General features: G+C 45.7%; 1 protein-coding gene across 3 annotated transcripts in view; it reads right to left on the reverse strand.

Moving 5' to 3' along the window:
• The window catches only part of SLC16A7 (solute carrier family 16 member 7), a 210254-nt gene that overhangs the window by 84252 nt on the left and 106317 nt on the right, over positions 1 to 19685 (reverse strand). The window contains exon 1 of one of the 3 annotated variants that reach the window (XM_073541525.1): positions 14999 to 15194. The exons of the other annotated variants lie outside the window; for them this stretch is intronic. The gene's annotated coding sequence lies outside the window, so the exon portion shown is untranslated. Of the gene's footprint in view, positions 1 to 14998; positions 15195 to 19685 lie in introns of those variants that run through there. 3 annotated transcript variants of the gene reach the window in all.

Consider the following 19685-nt stretch of genomic DNA (forward strand, 5'->3'; position numbering starts at 1 on the left):
GGTCTCACTCAAGACTCAGGTTGTGACCACAGACCATTTCTCTGTTCTCATCCTTTTTGGCTGTTTTTGTCACTTTTGCAGTTTGTTATTGCTCTCACACCTAGAGGTACAGTAGCATGAGCTGGTGTCTACTGTAGCCACCCATAGAAGTTGCTCAGATAATGCAGCTTATCCAGGATAGCACATCAGTGTGATCTGTGGCAAGAAGAGTAGCTGTGTCTGTCAGCACAGTGTCCAGAGCATGGAGAAAATACCAGGAGACAGCCTAGTACACATGAAAGAGGGTCATAGGAGGGCAACAGCCCAGCCGTAGGACTACTACCTCCTCCTTTGTGCAAAGAGGAACTGGAGGAGCAGTGGCAGAACCCTGTAAAATGACCTCCAGCAGGCTACTAATATCCATGCGTCTGCTAAAACTGTTAGAAAGCGACTCCATCAAGGTCGTTTAAGGGCACGACATCCACAAATGGGTGTTGTGCTTACAGTTCAACATTTTGCAGGGTGACTGGCATTTGCCAGAAAACACTAAGGTTGTCAGATTTGACATTGGAGCCCTGTGCTCTTCATGAATGAGAGCAAGTTCACACTAAGCACATGTGACAAACATGACTGAGTCTGGAGACACAGTGGTGAGCGTTTTGCTGCTTGCAACATCCTCCAACATGATTGGTGTGGCAGTGGGTCAGTAATGGTATGTGGAGGCATTTCTTTGAGGGGACGCACAGCCCTCGATGTGCTATCCAGAGGTAGCCTGACTGCGACTAGGTACAAGGATCCTCTGACCCTTTGTTAGACCATATGCAGGTGCACTGGGCCCTGGGTTCCTTCTGATGCATGACAATGCTAGGCCCCATGTGGCTGAAGTGTGTCAGCAGGTCCTGCATGATGAAAGCATTGATGCAATGAACTTGCCTGACAGTTCCCAGATGTGAATCCAATCAAGCACATCTGGGACATCATATCTCGCTCCATCCACCAATGCCACGTTGCACCACAGACTGTCCAGGAATTGACTGATGTTTGCGAGGCAGGCTTGATGATTCCATGTTTGTGAGGCAGATCCCCCTCAGGAGAACATACATCGCCTCTTCAGGACCATGCCCAAACATTGTAGGGAGGTCATACAGGCACGTGGAGGCCACACACACTACTGAGCATTATTTCCTTGACTTGAGGCATTTCCACTGAAGTTGGATCAGCCTGTAATTTGATTTTCCACTTTGATTTTGAGTATCATTCCAAATCCAGACCTCCATTCGATATTAATTTTGATTTATATTGTTCATTTATATTTTTTTGTTCTCAACGCATTCCACTGTGTAATGAATAAAGATTTGTAACTAGAATATTTCATTCAGTGATATCTAGGATGTGGTATTTTACTGTTCCCTTTATTTTTGTTTTGCCTTATTTAAAGGCAAAAAAAGGCTAATAATAAAATCTGACTTAAATATGAATCTCATTTTCCTCTACAGTAACTATTGTAAATTAGAATAGTGAGAAAATTAAAGTGTGAGACTAAGGTCTGATCAATATACCATATTTGTTTGCAAAACGTGAATCTCATCTTTAGAACCTGCACCTGCATCATGAATACCATTCCTCTGGCCCCTGGCCCATGTATGGAGGTGGCTATCACATCCAGGTGGAGAATGAAGGTAGACCACCTTACTAAGTATGATGGGATTGATAGACTTATGTCCTTGACTTGTTTGGGTTCCAGAAGAAAGGAAATTGCTGCGTTAGTAAGAATTTAACTGTATTCCTTTATTAAAGTATCATTTATCAAAGTAGAATAAATCTGTCTATATATATACTGTATATAAATATATATATATAAATGAATGTATATGTGTATTTATGTGTATCAGCCACTCCCACTCCACATAGCCCCACCCAATCACTAAGCATCTTTCATTTCACCAGAGCTGTTAAAAAGGTGAGCTGTGATTGGTTGCTATGAGCAACAGTTTTCCCACTCCACAACACCTCAGCGGGAGGGAGAAATCTAACATCCCTGGGAACATAAGTTCCCAGCCATTGTCTGCCCCCCAGAAAGGAGCAGAGAGCACATGACAGAAATGAATCAACCCCTCCTGTGCCCATATACTCATCACACATCCTCCATCCCATAGGCACATCCTCCCTCTTAAAGGGATCTCCGATATGGAATTTTGGGCAAATCCCTCAGTGCTCTCATTCTGACCCCAGGCTTCTATTAAAGGGATCCCTGGTATGGAAGTGAGGGGAAATCCATTCAGTGCTCTGGTTCTGATGCCAGACCTCTCTTAAAGGGATCTCTGGTATGGAAGTTAGGACCAGTCCACTCAGCGCTGTGGTTCTGACCCCAGGCACTCTTAAAAGGATCCCCGGTATGGAAGTGAGGGCAATTCCTCTCAGCATTCTGGTTCTGACCCCAGGCTCTCTTAAAGGGATCATTGGAATGGAAGTAAGGGCAATTCCACTCAGCGCTCTGGTTCTGACCCCAGGCCCCTCTTAAAGGGATCCCTGGTATGGAAGTGAGGGCAAATCCACTCTGCACTCTGGTTCTTACCCCAGGCTCCTCTTAAAGGAATCCCAGTATGGAAGTGATGGCAAATCCACTCTGCTATCTGGTTCTGACCTCAGGCCTCTTTTAAAGGGCTCTCCGGTATGGAAGTAAAGGCAAATTCCTCAGTGCTCTGATTCTGACCCCAGTCTCCTATTAAAGGGATCATTGGTATGGGAGTCAGAGGAAAATCCACTAAGTACTCTGGTTCTGACCCCAGGCCTCTCTAAAAGGGATCATTGGTATGGAAGTTAGGGCAATTCCACTCAGCACTCTGGTTCTGACCCCAGGCTGACGGGATGATGTGGGATATTAGGGGTAGTCAGTGTGTTACCTATACACTGACACTATACACTGTATACTATATACAGTGGTCCTGTGTACAATGTCACCAGTTATCACTGTATTACCTGTACACAGACACTGTATATTAAGTAGAAATCTCCTGTGTATAATGGCACTTATGGTGATATTAGTGTTGTTTTTTATTATTGATCAATATTGTAATATTCAGTCACTATGTAGTGGTAATATAAGGTCTGGTCATGGTGTGGTGGTATTTGTTCCTTATAAGTGGTATTATTGGTCACCATGTGGTGGTAATATGTGGTCCGGACATGGTGCGGTGGTATTTGTCCCTTTTATGTGACATTATTTAGTCATTGTGGTGGTAATATATGGTCTGGTCATGGTGTGGCAGTATTTGTTCCTTGTATGTGGTATTATAGGTCACTTAGTGGTGGTAATATGGTGTCTGGTCATGGTGTGGTGGTATTTTTCCCCTGTAGGTGATATTATTATTCATTTTAAAAATTGAAAAATAAATACAAATATACCTAAATTGTATTGGATATTTTAACAAATGTTTAATAGGTTAGATTAGAGCTTGGCCAAAAGAGTCTACCTTGTCGTGGTGGCGGCTTAAAAAATCTTTTGGCCAAAACAATAGCTACTGGTTACATGTGTGATCTGGTGAAGGGAACTGATAATGTGTGATTGGTGAGAAGTGAAGTTTTTCCAAGAGAGAGTGGTGAGACTGTAAATAGTTCAAGAGGTGGAAGCGGGGCTGGGGTGGAGTCTCAAGGGATCCCCGAAAATTTTGCCAGTATGGGGCCCTGAAATTCCTAGTGGCAGCCCTGTATACATATAACACATTCCAAATGATTATGCAAATTGCATTTAAGTATCATAAAGATGTAGAGTAATTTTTGATTTTTCAAATAAAACTCATAGATGTCTCAGAGTCTTTGGATCATTGATATCACTCAAACACCTGTGATAATTAGTTTTCCAGCTGAACCCTATTAAAGGAAAACTACTTAGAAGGATGTTCCACATTATTAAGCAGGCATCAGGTTTCAAGCAATATGGGAAACCTAAAGGATTTTTCTGTCGCTGAATAGTGTCAAATAGTGAAATGCTTTGGACAAAGTATGTCAACATTAGATATATCACGAAAACTTAAGCGTGATCATCGTACACAGCAAGCAGAGTGAGCACTGTCAGGATCCTCTGATGCCGGCAGTGGGCAGGCATATGACCACAAGTATGCAATCTGCATACATTTGGTCACGTCCTTACTAGATGTGTGCGGTCTCACTCAAGACTCAGGTTGTGACCACAGACCATTTCTCTGTTCTCATCCTTTTTGGCTGTTTTTGTCACTTTTGCAGTTTGTTATTGCTCTCACACCTAGAGGTACAGTAGCATGAGCTGGTGTCTACTGTAGCCACCCATAGAAGTTGCTCAGATAATGCAGCTTATCCAGGATAGCACATCAGTGTGATCTGTGGCAAGAAGAGTAGCTGTGTCTGTCAGCACAGTGTCCAGAGCATGGAGAAAATACCAGGAGACAGCCTAGTACACATGAAAGAGGGTCATAGGAGGGCAACAGCCCAGCCGTAGGACTACTACCTCCTCCTTTGTGCAAAGAGGAACTGGAGGAGCAGTGGCAGAACCCTGTAAAATGACCTCCAGCAGGCTACTAATATCCATGCGTCTGCTAAAACTGTTAGAAAGCGACTCCATCAAGGTCGTTTAAGGGCACGACATCCACAAATGGGTGTTGTGCTTACAGTTCAACATTTTGCAGGGTGACTGGCATTTGCCAGAAAACACTAAGGTTGTCAGATTTGACATTGGAGCCCTGTGCTCTTCATGAATGAGAGCAAGTTCACACTAAGCACATGTGACAAACATGACTGAGTCTGGAGACACAGTGGTGAGCGTTTTGCTGCTTGCAACATCCTCCAACATGATTGGTGTGGCAGTGGGTCAGTAATGGTATGTGGAGGCATTTCTTTGAGGGGACGCACAGCCCTCGATGTGCTATCCAGAGGTAGCCTGACTGCGACTAGGTACAAGGATCCTCTGACCCTTTGTTAGACCATATGCAGGTGCACTGGGCCCTGGGTTCCTTCTGATGCATGACAATGCTAGGCCCCATGTGGCTGAAGTGTGTCAGCAGGTCCTGCATGATGAAAGCATTGATGCAATGAACTTGCCTGACAGTTCCCAGATGTGAATCCAATCAAGCACATCTGGGACATCATATCTCGCTCCATCCACCAATGCCACGTTGCACCACAGACTGTCCAGGAATTGACTGATGTTTGCGAGGCAGGCTTGATGATTCCATGTTTGTGAGGCAGATCCCCCTCAGGAGAACATACATCGCCTCTTCAGGACCATGCCCAAACATTGTAGGGAGGTCATACAGGCACGTGGAGGCCACACACACTACTGAGCATTATTTCCTTGACTTGAGGCATTTCCACTGAAGTTGGATCAGCCTGTAATTTGATTTTCCACTTTGATTTTGAGTATCATTCCAAATCCAGACCTCCATGGGATATTAATTTTGATTTATATTGTTCATTTATATTTTTTTGTTCTCAACGCATTCCACTGTGTAATGAATAAAGATTTGTAACTAGAATATTTCATTCAGTGATATCTAGGATGTGGTATTTTACTGTTCCCTTTATTTTTGTTTTGCCTTATTTAAAGGCAAAAAAAGGCTAATAATAAAATCTGACTTAAATATGAATCTCATTTTCCTCTACAGTAACTATTGTAAATTAGAATAGTGAGAAAATTAAAGTGTGAGACTAAGGTCTGATCAATATACCATATTTGTTTGCAAAACGTGAATCTCATCTTTAGAACCTGCACCTGCATCATGAATACCATTCCTCTGGCCCCTGGCCCATGTATGGAGGTGGCTATCACATCCAGGTGGAGAATGAAGGTAGACCACCTTACTAAGTATGATGGGATTGATAGACTTATGTCCTTGACTTGTTTGGGTTCCAGAAGAAAGGAAATTGCTGCGTTAGTAAGAATTTAACTGTATTCCTTTATTAAAGTATCATTTATCAAAGTAGAATAAATCTGTCTATATATATACTGTATATAAATATATATATAAATGAATGTATATGTGTATTTATGTGTATCAGCCACTCCCACTCCACATAGCCCCACCCAATCACTAAGCATCTTTCATTTCACCAGAGCTGTTAAAAAGGTGAGCTGTGATTGGTTGCTATGAGCAACAGTTTTCCCACTCCACAACACCTCAGCGGGAGGGAGAAATCTAACATCCCTGGGAACATAAGTTCCCAGCCATTGTCTGCCCCCCAGAAAGGAGCAGAGAGCACATGACAGAAATGAATCAACCCCTCCTGTGCCCATATACTCATCACACATCCTCCATCCCATAGGCACATCCTCCCTCTTAAAGGGATCTCCGATATGGAATTTTGGGCAAATCCCTCAGTGCTCTCATTCTGACCCCAGGCTTCTATTAAAGGGATCCCTGGTATGGAAGTGAGGGGAAATCCATTCAGTGCTCTGGTTCTGATGCCAGACCTCTCTTAAAGGGATCTCTGGTATGGAAGTTAGGACCAGTCCACTCAGCGCTGTGGTTCTGACCCCAGGCACTCTTAAAAGGATCCCCGGTATGGAAGTGAGGGCAATTCCTCTCAGCATTCTGGTTCTGACCCCAGGCTCTCTTAAAGGGATCATTGGAATGGAAGTAAGGGCAATTCCACTCAGCGCTCTGGTTCTGACCCCAGGCCCCTCTTAAAGGGATCCCTGGTATGGAAGTGAGGGCAAATCCACTCTGCACTCTGGTTCTTACCCCAGGCTCCTCTTAAAGGAATCCCAGTATGGAAGTGATGGCAAATCCACTCTGCTATCTGGTTCTGACCTCAGGCCTCTTTTAAAGGGCTCTCCGGTATGGAAGTAAAGGCAAATTCCTCAGTGCTCTGATTCTGACCCCAGTCTCCTATTAAAGGGATCATTGGTATGGGAGTCAGAGGAAAATCCACTAAGTACTCTGGTTCTGACCCCAGGCCTCTCTAAAAGGGATCATTGGTATGGAAGTTAGGGCAATTCCACTCAGCACTCTGGTTCTGACCCCAGGCTGACGGGATGATGTGGGATATTAGGGGTAGCAGTCCGGTGGCTCTGTCGGGATGATGTGGGATATTAGGGATAGTAGTCCGGTGGCTCTGGCTGACGGGATGATGTGGGATATTAGTGGTAGTAGTCCGGTGGCTCTGGCTGATGGGATGATGTGGGATATTAGGGATAGTAGTTCGGTAGCTCTGGCTGATGGGATGATGTGGGACATTAGTGGTAGTAGTCCGGTGGCTCTGGCTGACGGGATGATGTAGGTTATTTGGAGTAGTAATCCAATGGGTCTGATGGGATGATGTGGGATATTATTAGAGATGGTAGTCTGGTGGCTCTCATGGGATGATGTAGGATATTACGGGTAGTAGTCTGGTGACTCTGACGGGATGATGTGGGATATTAGGGGTAGTAGTTCGGTGGCTCTGGCTTACGCGATGATGTGGGATATTAGTGGTAGAAGTCCGGTGGCTCAGATAGGATGATGTGGGATATTAGGGGTAGTAGTCCAGTTGCTCTGGCTGAAGGGATGATGTGAGATATTAGAGGTAGTAGTCTGGTAGCTCTGGCTGAAGGAATGATGTGGGATGTTAGGGGTAGTAGTCCAGTAGCTCTAGCTGATGGGATGACGTGGGATATTAGAGGTAGTAGTCCGGTAGCTCTGGGTGATGGGATGATGTGGGATATTAGGGGTTGTAGTGCGGTAGCTCTGGCTAACAGGATGATGTAGGATATTAGGGGTAGTAGTCCAGTAGTTCTGGCTGATGGGACGATATGGGATATTATAGTGAGTGTGGCTATGCAGAGTGGGCGGAGCCCTACACTCAGCTTTATATATATAGATATAATCATTATAATTTGTTATAGCTAACCATAGTTATTTACTATGCCTGGGCAATGCTGGGCTCTTCAGCTAGTCCTCTATAAATTTAATCTTTTCAGTTTATCTTTTTTTTTCGCTACATATGACTTTGTAATATTCATTTTTAGCTGCATGGTGGATCTGATACTAAACAGTCATTGAACAATACAATCTGTCTAACTTGAAACCTGCAGACTCATCAGCTGCTATCAGTTTTCTATTCCACATGATGAGGTGACAGCCTCTCCAATCTCTGTCTGTGAGCGGAGACCTGCAGTGGTGTCGCTTTTTATGTAATTGGAAAACCCCTTTAACATTAATTCACAGTGTCTTGGTGAGGAGACAGAGACATTAGCATGACCGCATATGGCGACTCCAGTTTTTCTCTCTTCTCCCAAAAAAAACCTCCCCGACTCCTAGTATCCCCTATTCTTAAAATAACACAGACTACCATTTTTTTCTTTGGATAATTATGGCCACAGCGGCCGATTTTATTAACAAACAATAAAACATTAACAATAAACATCCAAATATTAAATGCAAATAATATGAGGGGAGGGTTCTTGGAGCTAAAAGATCTGGCTATAAAACCTTTTTGGCCCAAGACCAAAAACTAAACCACCATGTTACCCTCAGCCGTCCAACCCAGCTCAAGGGCACCGTAACTCCCGTTCCGGGAGACTCACCACCAGAGCTCCCGAGGTAAAAACCCCGTCCAGAGCCCATAACCAAAAAGCCAGATCCCCCATACCATTTTTTAAAACTGTCAGGAATATTACTTCCAACTCCTTCCCCGACCAATCACCGTCAACTCCAAGAACCCCACCCCCCGCCAACCACGAACAGCCCTGACCACCTCAGGCTCGTGAGTGCCCCAAAACCACCAAGGCCCTCTCGATCCCCTCCTGTATTGCCAATGCCCACAAGTCAATGCCGATAGAATTTAAATGAACCCCATCACCCAACCAAAAATTACCGACACCTGCCTCCAACTCAAAGTGCCTGACACTAATGCCCCCATTCCTAGACACAAATCCCGACACCGCCCGATTCAATTTGACCCTTGCCCTGTTAATGCCCTTTAAAGACCTCGCCTGCCTCCACTTTTTCCTCGGAACAACGTCCGACCATACAGTCAACACTTCCGGGAAAGATGCCCACAATCTTAAAAAATCGGAACGTATGTCCCTAATTAAGTCCCTCACAGGCCTGACCCCCAAGTCGTTACCTCCAGCATGTATGACGACAACGTCGGGGGTTCGGTCCAGGCGGACGGACTTGGCAAATTCCGGGAACACCCTGCTCCACACCATACCACGAAAACCCAACCACCGAACCAGAACCTGTCTCCTCCTAAAACCCAACTGCCTACCATCTGGCCTCGCATCAGCTCGCAGCGCACCGCAATACACATACGAATGTCCAAATATCCAGGCAAGCAAGGGGTCGCCACCTGAGAAAACATAACAGATTATGGAAAAACAAATTACTGAACAAAGCCACAACCCCTATTAACGTCGAACATACAGTAAGTAGCGATCCGACTGCCACCCGCCAATTCCTTTGATTGCCTCCGCCCCCAGACCAAGACTGTCCGCTTCAGTTGCCGCCCCAATCCTAAAAGAATGGGACCCGTACCTGTCCTGGGGAAGGCCCAACTCCAACAATCCCCTCTTCAAGACTGCAATGAACTGGAAGCGAGACAAATAGGTGCCATCCGCATGGCACAAAAGAGGCCCTGTCCTACCTGCCCACACATTCCAATATGATTCCAAACAACTACTTGGGCACATTAGTGCCCCACCAATGCGCCCCAAAACTACCCTTCTGCCCCTACCCAGTTGATCAGTTTTTGAACGCCGGATCCAAAAAACGATGCCCCTGACCAAAATTCCACATCTTCTGCCTGCACCCCACCAGGTGAGACCTTGCTGCATGACACCACCTCACCAATCCGCATTGCTCCAAAAAAGGCCAAAGAAAAAGCCAACCTAAACAGCACCAACTCGAATCCTGAAGTACAAATACCCTCCAGGACTCTGCCTAAGCTTTCCAACGTATTAAACGAAATAGGTCTTCGTTTATCACAAACTTTCTTACCCCTACGAAAGCCTTTTAACGCCTGTCTTACCAAAAAATTCTTTGTCACGTCCGTCATCCCCTGTAACTTGAAACCGAAAGCCAAGCCCGACACAAATTTGTTTACCTTAGCGGCGGACCAACCGCTGTCGGCCGCCTTCCCGACCAAAAACAATACCGCCAACATCCTATCCTCCTCACTATCAACCCCATCCCATTCTGCCATCCAACGCTGCCATACTCGCCACGAGGATTCGTATGCCGACCAGGTCTGCTGCGATAACGATTCCCGGATTAGTCTTCCCGCTCTTCCAAAATCACCTTCCACAGCTGAGAAGGGCATTCCACGCCAGCGGCATCCGCTCCTGGTGCCAACTCTCGAAAACGCCCCCACTGAAAACAAGACAAAGAGTCTGCTATTGAGTTCGTAACACCGAGCACATGCACTGCCGAAATCCCTGCATTCAACTCCAAACAGCGAAGAACCAAAACTCTAACCAATCTGATCACTGGGGGAGAAGAGGCCGACAAGCTGTTAATCACCGCCACTACACTGCGTTGTCGCAATGAAAACGCACTTTCCGGTTTGCAAACATAGGACCCCACACGAACACCGCCACCACAATAGGAAACAGTTCCAACAATGCCAAGTTTTTTGTATGGCCCAGCAACTTCCATGCCTGAGGCCAACGCCCCACGCTCCACTTTCTTTTGCAGTAGGCGCCGTAACCAGAACCACCCACTGCATCCGTATAAATCTCAAAATCAAAATTGCTCAATGCCTCCTCCTGCATCAGTGACCGACCATTGTAATTCTGCAAAAAACGCTGCCAAACCAACAAGTCCGCCCTATGCTCTTTATTCAAACGAACAAAATGGTGCGGAGCCTTTACTCCTGCCGTCGCAACTGCCAAGCGACGAGAAAAAATGCGGCCCATAGGCATGATCCTACAGGCAAAATTCAAACGCCCCAACACTGATTGCAACTCCTTCAGGGTCACTTTACGCAACTTCACAATCCTATCCACCTCCTGTTTAAAAAATGACAACTTGTCCTCTGGCAAACGACACTCCATCCTTTCCGAATCGATGATTATGCCCAAAAAACTTATAACGGTTTTTGGCCCTTCCGTCTTCTCTGATGCAAGCGGGACCCCGAAATGCTCTGCCATCCAAAACATGGCTGCCAACGCATTCCTACACAACGGTGAATCCGGGGGACCAATAAAAAGAAAGTCATCCAGATAGTGAATGATCGATTCCACACCCGCAACATCCCTTACCACCCACTCCAAAAAAGTACTAAACATCTCGAACAACAAACACGAAATTGCACAACCCATCGGCAAACACCTATCAAGGTAGAAATTCCCGTCCCAAAAACAACCCAACAGCGGAATGCTTTCTGCATGAACCGGCAATAACCGAAACGCGGACTCAATGTCCGTCTTTGCCAACAAAGCCCCTGACCCATAACGTCGCACCCAATGCACCGCCGTATCAAAGGAGGTATACTCCACTGAGCACAACTCTCGGTCAATACCGCCATTAACTGACAAGCCCTTTGGGTAAGACAAATGTTGAATCAAACGAAACTTGTTCGGCTCCTTCTTTGGCACTACCCCCAATGGGGAAACAACCAAACCCGCCACTGGAGCCGCGGGGAACGGTCCCGCCATCCTGCCCAATTCCACTTCCTTATTTAACTTTGCATCAACCACCTCCGCATGCATTACTGCCGACCGCAAATTTTTAAATGAAAGCGGAACCACATGGCCGGGAGCCGGAATCCTGAAACCCTCAAGAAAACCGTGCCAAAGAACACTAGCCTCCGCCCTAGATGGGTATCTATTTAGAAAGGGGGCCATCTTTTGAACTCTCACCGGGCTCTCCCCCTTGACCGGCACCCACGTTTGGCTTACCCTTCCCCTTCTTAAAACATTTTCAAGCCCCGTGGGAGCCACCGTTACAGTGGGAGCACGCATGCCTGAACTTACAGTTGGTCCCATACTTGCACTGCCCATCATTAAATTTCCAACACGTCCCTGACTTTTCTCTTCCTCCCTGTGTTGCCTGACCACCGCTTCCATGACCTGCTGGCTGACTACTACCGCCCCCGCTCCCGTGAAAGGACTGCCCATACCTCACTGGAGCCATCACCTTCAACCACAGCCCGATATCTTTCTGGTCCCACTTTATCTCTGGCCTTACCGCCTTCCTCTGTCTAAACTGCTCGTCATATCGCAGCCACGCCTGCCCCCCATATATACGATGCGCCTCCCCAATAGCATCCAAATAACAGAACAAGCCAGAACAATTATCCGGAGACTTTTCACCTATGACACTCGCCAAAATAGCGAATGCCTGCATCCAATTCACAAAAGTCTGTGGAATCAGACGCCACCTCCTCTTTTCCCCCTCTTCTTTCTTACTATCATCTTTTTTCCCCTTATCCAGATTAAATTTTTCTAACGGAAGCAGGGAAAATATCTCAACATACTCGTCACTCCAAATCTTTTCTTTCACTTCTTTTTTCAAATGGGCACCCAGAGGCCCCTCAAAACACACATAAACCTCCCCCTTTGCCCTATCGTCCAGGTTTATCTTATCCCCCTTATCCGTTTCCGTCTGCACCGAGACAGATACCCCCGCCGATACTCCCTCGTCACCTTCCACAGAGCGAACCGCCTCACCTACTGACTGAGTGACGGAACCACGCCCCGCTAACCATGCCCCCGCCGGGGATGGAGCTGCCTCCCCAATTACCCCCCCTTCCATTCTCCTCAATATTTTTGATATAGTATCTAAAATATCCCTCAGTCCGGGCACCTCAGCCCCGGTAGGACCCCTACGCCCCCCCTGCTCCCTAACATCTCCCATCCTATCTCCAATCTCTTGTAATACAGCCCCTGCGGGCAACAAACAAGACATAGAGCCATACTCACCAAGCTGCGCGGGTGCTGTGTCCCCGCCAGCCGGATATCCAGAATCCTGACGCCTTCCGTCATCCCGAAGCACACTCGGCTGCTCAAGGCCCGCGCCCCTGGCCTCCTCGTCACCAGGGGGGACCCGAGCATGTGAATACCGACGCTCCCTCGAACTCCCGCCTGAACGGGATCTGTGACGGTCTCTAGACCCGGACCAGGCTGACCGGTCCGTATGACACTCCAGCCGACTGCCGGACATCCGGTCGGGGGTACCCATCGCTCTCTCTACCCTCCTTTCTGTGTTGGGGCCAGGTCGGGCGGTCTCCAACTGCCTCCTCCCGCCCGCCGCTCTCTCCGCCGTCCGCGCTGTGCTGGGGCCAGGTGGGGTGTCGTCCCGCTGCCCCCTCCCGCCCGCTGCTCCCTCTGCTCTCCCTGCCGTGGTGGGGCCAGGCAGGGCGTCCCCTCGCTGCCCCTGCCCGCCCATCGCGCCACTTTCGTCTGGCGCCCCGACTGCCAGGCACCCTGGAGCAGTCCTCATCCCTAGGGGTACCTGCCGCCACTCCAACAGCCGCCGTCCTTCCTGTCGCCGCCCGCTGCCGTCCCCCCGTGTGGAAGCAGACCTGCCGCGGCCTGCTCCGTCTCCCTCGGGCCGGCTGGATGCTGCTGGGCCCCACGATGGTTCGTCTCCCGCCCACGACGTCACATCCGGTCTCGCTTCCTGCTCCTGGGCGCCCTCCGTTCTCCGGCTGTAAGCGCCCACAGGCCAGCTGGGCGGATTCCTGCCGGGACGGGCGCTAGGAGGGGAAGCGACCCCAGTGCCTGCGCCGCCCGCAGGGTCCCTGGAGGGGCTCCGCAGCCGTCGCCTGCTGCGCTGCATCACCTCCGGTGACAGCATTTCGGGGGGTCTGGTCCTTCTTCCTCGCCGGCTGGTCCCTGGAAGGTCTGTTGCTCTGAGGAGGGTGGAAAGCTGGGTTTGAAGCCATCCTCCCCTCCTGGACCGGGCTGCCTCCTGAAGTCTGGCCATCAGCTGCTCCACGGTCTCCATCTGGTTGCTGTCTGTAAGGTAGGGTCTTCTCTCCTTCAGTTACGTTGGTGAAGTGTGGCTTTTCCCGCACTTTTTCCCTGACCAGGCTGCCCCCCCACCCCAAACCCCTCCCCTGGCCCATCCCAGCCAATCACTATTACCCGGCCATAACAAATTTAAAAACTTACCCGCCCATTGCAGTCATGGGGGGCTTCCTTTAGGCTGTGCCCCCTCCAGCCCCCTTCTTAATATCTTGAGCAATAGTAGAGGAAAGGTGCTGCCTTTTGATCTGTATGTGTATTCAACTACTTCCTACCCATTCTACTGACTGCTACCAAATAGGGCTCTGTTCAGATATCAGCCAATTCCCATATACACCTTCCCTAAAACAATAACAACACTCCAGAACTCCGTAACAGTGTTTAAAGCAGGCCGAGCAACACATCATCACTGCCCGGGATCTTCAGACAGCAGCATCTTACATGGAATGGAAACTTGAATGTAACATAACAATGAGTTAAGAAACTGAGTCACCCTCGCCGTTTATATCTACAGACACGCAGCACACATCAGGTGACATGTCAAACCAGTCCAAGCAAGTGACTGAAGTTTGCCTTTTCAATGACATGACTGGCTGTGACCCTGTGATGAGGGCGTGAGAGGAATTACTAAAACTATGTAGTAGCTGAGGTTTTAACATCAGATGCTGCATTACAAAGTAGAGCTTTCTTGTGTATTACAACTATGCTCAATCTTCTAAGTATGGAAAAGAAAAATATCTCATGAAAAATGCCAGAATATAAAACATCTCATCTACAATCTATGGGATAGAATTTGAAAATCGAAGTCTCATTTTTAAAAAAAAAAATCTGAAATTAATATTTGTAAACAGAAATAAACATTTATCATACATATTCATATATTGGCCCTGATTCGTCCAGAGTGGCATTTTGTATGATGGTCTTGATGAAGGGTGCACTGGAGTAAGATGTGACTTTCAATGAAATTGACTAGAGGTGAGCGGCTCTATCAATGGAAGATTAATTACAAAGTCGAATTTCCTGAAATTCACCGATACCTGAGAGTTCCAACACTTTGCAATTCATTTCAAAAGGGAAAAAAATGCCTATTTGACTCACTGCGGAAGCATGCAAGAGGTTAATGACGTTCTGCGCAGACACGTGGGCAACGCCTTGATGCCGTGCAGCTATGGCATCACATTGTGTAGCGCGTTCAATCAGGGGGATTATCAGGCTTTGCATCAGAGACTAGGCAGGGAATCCAGGAGCCATTTCAGGGGGATTTTTGGCTGTTGTCAGTACGTCAGAGCCTAGCAATAAGGACAGAGACAATACTTAAAACATTGGACTAACTGCAGTACAACAAGGGCATCATGGTATCTGCACACGTGAAGTAATTGCTGCAGACATTTAGGCATCAAAATCTTGTGTCTTGGCAGGAAAACAGCAGCTTAAAAGAAAATAAAATTGCGGTGTTTTTCACACATTTTTATGCATTTTTCGGATTAGTTTTTTTTCCCCATTTATTAGAATGAGTGATTAACACTCCAAAAACCATGAAAGAATTGACCTGCTGGAGATGTGAAACTGCTTTAGATCTGCAAGGAAAAAATAAGCAACATGTGCATGACATTTGTATTGCAACTTGCTATTTTGTAACGTATACTATTGACATTTTTGAGCAACTTGTAGTAAAATTCTCCCACGTTTCTAACAATTTTATGGTAGACATCTTCAGAAAATTGTTTGATGTTTTGGCCGCTAATATACAGGTGCTTCTCACAAAATTAGAATATCATGAAAAAGTTAATTTATTTCAGTTCTTCAAAACAAAAAGTGAAACTCATATATTATATAGAGTCATTACAGAGTGATCTATTTCAAGTGTTTATTTCTGTTAATGTTGATGATTATGGCTTACAGCCACCGAAAACCCGAAAGTCATTATCTCAGTAAATTAGAATACGTTATAACACCAGCTTGAAAAATTATTTTAAAATCCCAAATGTTGGCCTACTGAAATGTATATTCAGTAAATGCACTCAATACTTGGTCGGGGCCCTTTTGCATCAATTACTGCATCAATGTGACGTGGCATGGAGGCGATCAGCCTGCGGCACTGCTGAGGTGTTATGGAAGCCCAGGTGCTTTGATAGCAGCCTCAGCTCGACTGCATTGTTGGGTCTGGTGTCTCTCATCTTCCTCTTGATGAAATTTCCATCTCCAAAAAGCTTGTCGGCAGAGGGAAGTATGAAGTGCTCTAAAATTTCCTGGTAGATGGCTGCGCTGACTTTGGTCTTGATAAAACACAGTGGACCTACACCAGCAGATGACATGGCCCCCCCAAAACCATCACTGATTGTGGAAACTTCACACAAGACCTCAAGCAGCTTGGATTGTGGCCTCTCCACTCTTCCTCCAGACTCTGTGACCTTGATTTCCAAATGAAATGCAAAATTTATTTTCATCTGAAAATAACAAAATGAACCACTGAGCAACAGTCCAGTCCTTTTTCTCCTTGTCCCAGGTAAGACGCTTCTGGCCTTGTCTATTGGTCATGAGTTGCTTGACACAAAGAATGCGACACTTGTAGCCCATGTCCTGTATACATCTGTGTGCGGCGGCTCTTGAAGCAATGAATCCAGCAGCAGTCCACTCCTTGTGTATCCCTCAAATTTTTGAATGGCCTTTTCTTAACAATCCTTTCAAGGCTGTGGTTATCCGGTTGCTTGTGCACCTATTTCTACCACACTTTTTCCTTCCACTCAACTTTCCATTAATATGCTTGGATACAGCACTCAGTGAACAGCCAGCTTCTTTAGCAATGACCTTTTGTGGCTTACCCTTCTTGTGGACTGTGTCAGTGACTGCCTTCTGGACATCAAGTCAGCAGTCTTCCCCATGATTGTAGAGCCTACTGAAACAGACTAATGGACCTTTTAAACACTTAGAAAGCCTTTGCAGGTGTTTTTTGTTAATTATTCTAATTTACTGAGATAATGACTTTTGGGTTTTCATTGTCTGTAAGCCATAATCATCAACATTAACAGAAAGAAACACTTGAAATAGATCACTCTGTTTCTAATGACTCTATATAATATATGATTTTCACTTTTTGCATTGAAGAACTGAAATAAATTAACTTTTTGATGATATTCTAATTTTGTGAGAAGCACCTGTAAACGACCAGACAAATGCTTGTCTATCATTAGTGAGTTTGTTATTAACGAGACCCAAAGCAAACTATTCTACTGTACTGTCAATTTCTTATTTTACGTATGGTTGTCTTGAGTAGCTGTTTTATATTATGATCAGTAAGTCTTAAAATCTGCATAGGAAAGTGAAAAAGTTCATGTTCTTAAACGTTGTGAAACTTTCAAAGCAGATAAACCAGTTTACACACGTTGCCCCACTTAGTGATGTCTTACTGCATTATTGCGCATTCACCGTACTCGACAGAAGAGCAAGTTGTTCTTCTCCCTTATTCATGTTATGAAAACAAACAAGTTTTAGTCTCAGCAATTTAGATGATGGCCTCCTTGCGATTATAGCATTGTATTCATGTACAAACCGGTTATGGTTTTCTTAAACCCTTCAGATGTATCACGAGACTGCAGACATTCATATCATTACACTATATCTGTCATTAAAGGACCTGTCCTGTGAAGAAAATGTATCCCACATCTACAGGATAGATGATAACTTATATTTTGGGGTGGTCTGACTGCTGGAATCCCACCAATCGGCAGAACAGTGCACTTTTATCCCCGCAGTGTGGATGCTCAACGAAGAGTACATTTATTCTCTATAGGGCTGCCAGAAAATGCGGAGTGCTGCACTTTGACATTCCCATAGAGAATGGATAACAGCTCTGCTCTGCTGTCCATAAAATGGCTGCTGGTGGAGAAGCATGTGACCAGACCTGTCCAGCGACGTCCTCCAGTACACGTGGGAAAGAGGTTTTTCAATTGGAGGAAGCCGATGGACAGGTCTAGTCACATGTCCCTCTACAAGCAGCCATATTGTGGAGAGATCTCTATATATAAAAGTGAATGTGTGTGTGAATCATCAACCAATCACAAAGCATCTTTCATTTCACCAGAGCTGTTTAAAAGAAGCTGAGCTGTGATTGGTTGCTATGAGCAACAGTTTTCCTTGCAACCAATCACTAAGCATCTCTCATTTCACCAGAGCTGGTTAAAATTAGCTGAGCTGTGATTGGTTGCTATGAGCAAGTTTTCCCACTTGACAACACCTCAGAAGACACTGACATGGTGGGAGAAATTTAGCATCCCTGGGAACATAAACTCCCAGCCATTGTCTGCCCCCCCTAAAAGGAGCAGAAAGCACATGACAGAAATGAATCCCCCCCTTCCTGCCCATATCCCCATCACACATCCTCCATCCTGTAGGCACATCTTCCCTCTTAAAGGGATCATTGGTATGGAAGTCAGGGCAAATGCCTCAGCGCTCTGATTCTGACCCCAGACCTCTCTTAAAGGGATCATTGGTATGGAAGTTAGGGAAAATCCATCCAGCGCTTTGATTTTGACCCCAGGCCACTCTTAACCCCTTAACCCCCAAGGGTGGTTTGCACGTTCATGACCAGGCCAATTTTTACAATTCTAACCACTGTCCCTTTATGAGGCAATAACTCTGAAATGCTTCCATGGATCCCAGTGATTCTGACACTGTTTTCTCGTGACATATTGTACTTCATGTTAGTGGTAAAATTTCATTCAAATAACTTGCGTTTATTTGTGAAAAAAATGGAAATTTGGCGAAAATTTCGCAATTTTCCAACTTTGAATTTTTATGCCCTTAAATCACATTTCCCACATGTTTACTTTACATCAGCACAATTTTGGAACCAAAATTTTTTTTTGTTAGGAAGTTATAAGGGATAAAAGTTGACCAGCGATTTCTCATTTTTGCAACACCATTTTATTTTTACGGACCACATCACATTTGAAGCCACTTTGAGGGGTCTATATGATATAAAATACCCAAAAGTGACACCATTCTAAAAACTGCACCCCATAAGGTGCTCAAAACCACATTCAAGAAGTTTATTAACCCTTCAGGTGCTTCACAGGAATTTTTTGAATATTTAAAAAAAAAATGAACATTTAACTTTTTTTCACAAAAAAAATACTTCAGGTTCAATTTTTTTTATTTTAGAGTAAAAGGAGAAATTGGACTGGAAAAGTTATTGTGCAATTTGTCCTGAGTACGCTGATACCTGATATGTGGGGGAACCACTGTTTCGGCGCATGACAGAGCTCAGAAGGGAAGGAGCGCCATTTGACTTTTTCAACGCAGAATTGGCTGGAATTGAGATCAGACGCCATGTTGCGTTTGGAGAGCACCTGATGTGCCCAAACAGTGGAAACCCCCCAATTCTAACTCCAACCCTAACCCCAACACACTCCTAACCCTAATTTCAGCCCTAACCCTAGCCCTAGGCCTAGGTCTAACCCTAGCCCTAACCCTATACCTAACCCTAGCCCTAAACCTAACCCTATCCCTAGCCCTAACCTTAATGGGAAAATGGAAATAAATACATCTTTTTAATTTTATTATTTTTCCCTAACTAATGGGGTGATAACGGGGGGTTTGATTTACTATTTATGGCAGTTTTTATTTTTGGCAGCTGTCAGACGCTAAAAGACGCTTTTTATTGTAAAAATAGTTTTTGCATCATCACATATTGAGAGCTATAATTTTTCCGCATTTTGACCCATCGAGTCATGTGAGGTCTTATTTTTTGCGGGACGAGTTAACGTTTTTATTGGTATCAAGTTCG

This window comes from Dendrobates tinctorius, unplaced genomic scaffold (genome assembly GCF_039654945.1).
Source record: "Dendrobates tinctorius isolate UK_male_01 unplaced genomic scaffold, ASM3965494v1 ptg000122l, whole genome shotgun sequence".
NCBI lineage: Eukaryota > Metazoa > Chordata > Amphibia > Anura > Dendrobatidae > Dendrobates > Dendrobates tinctorius.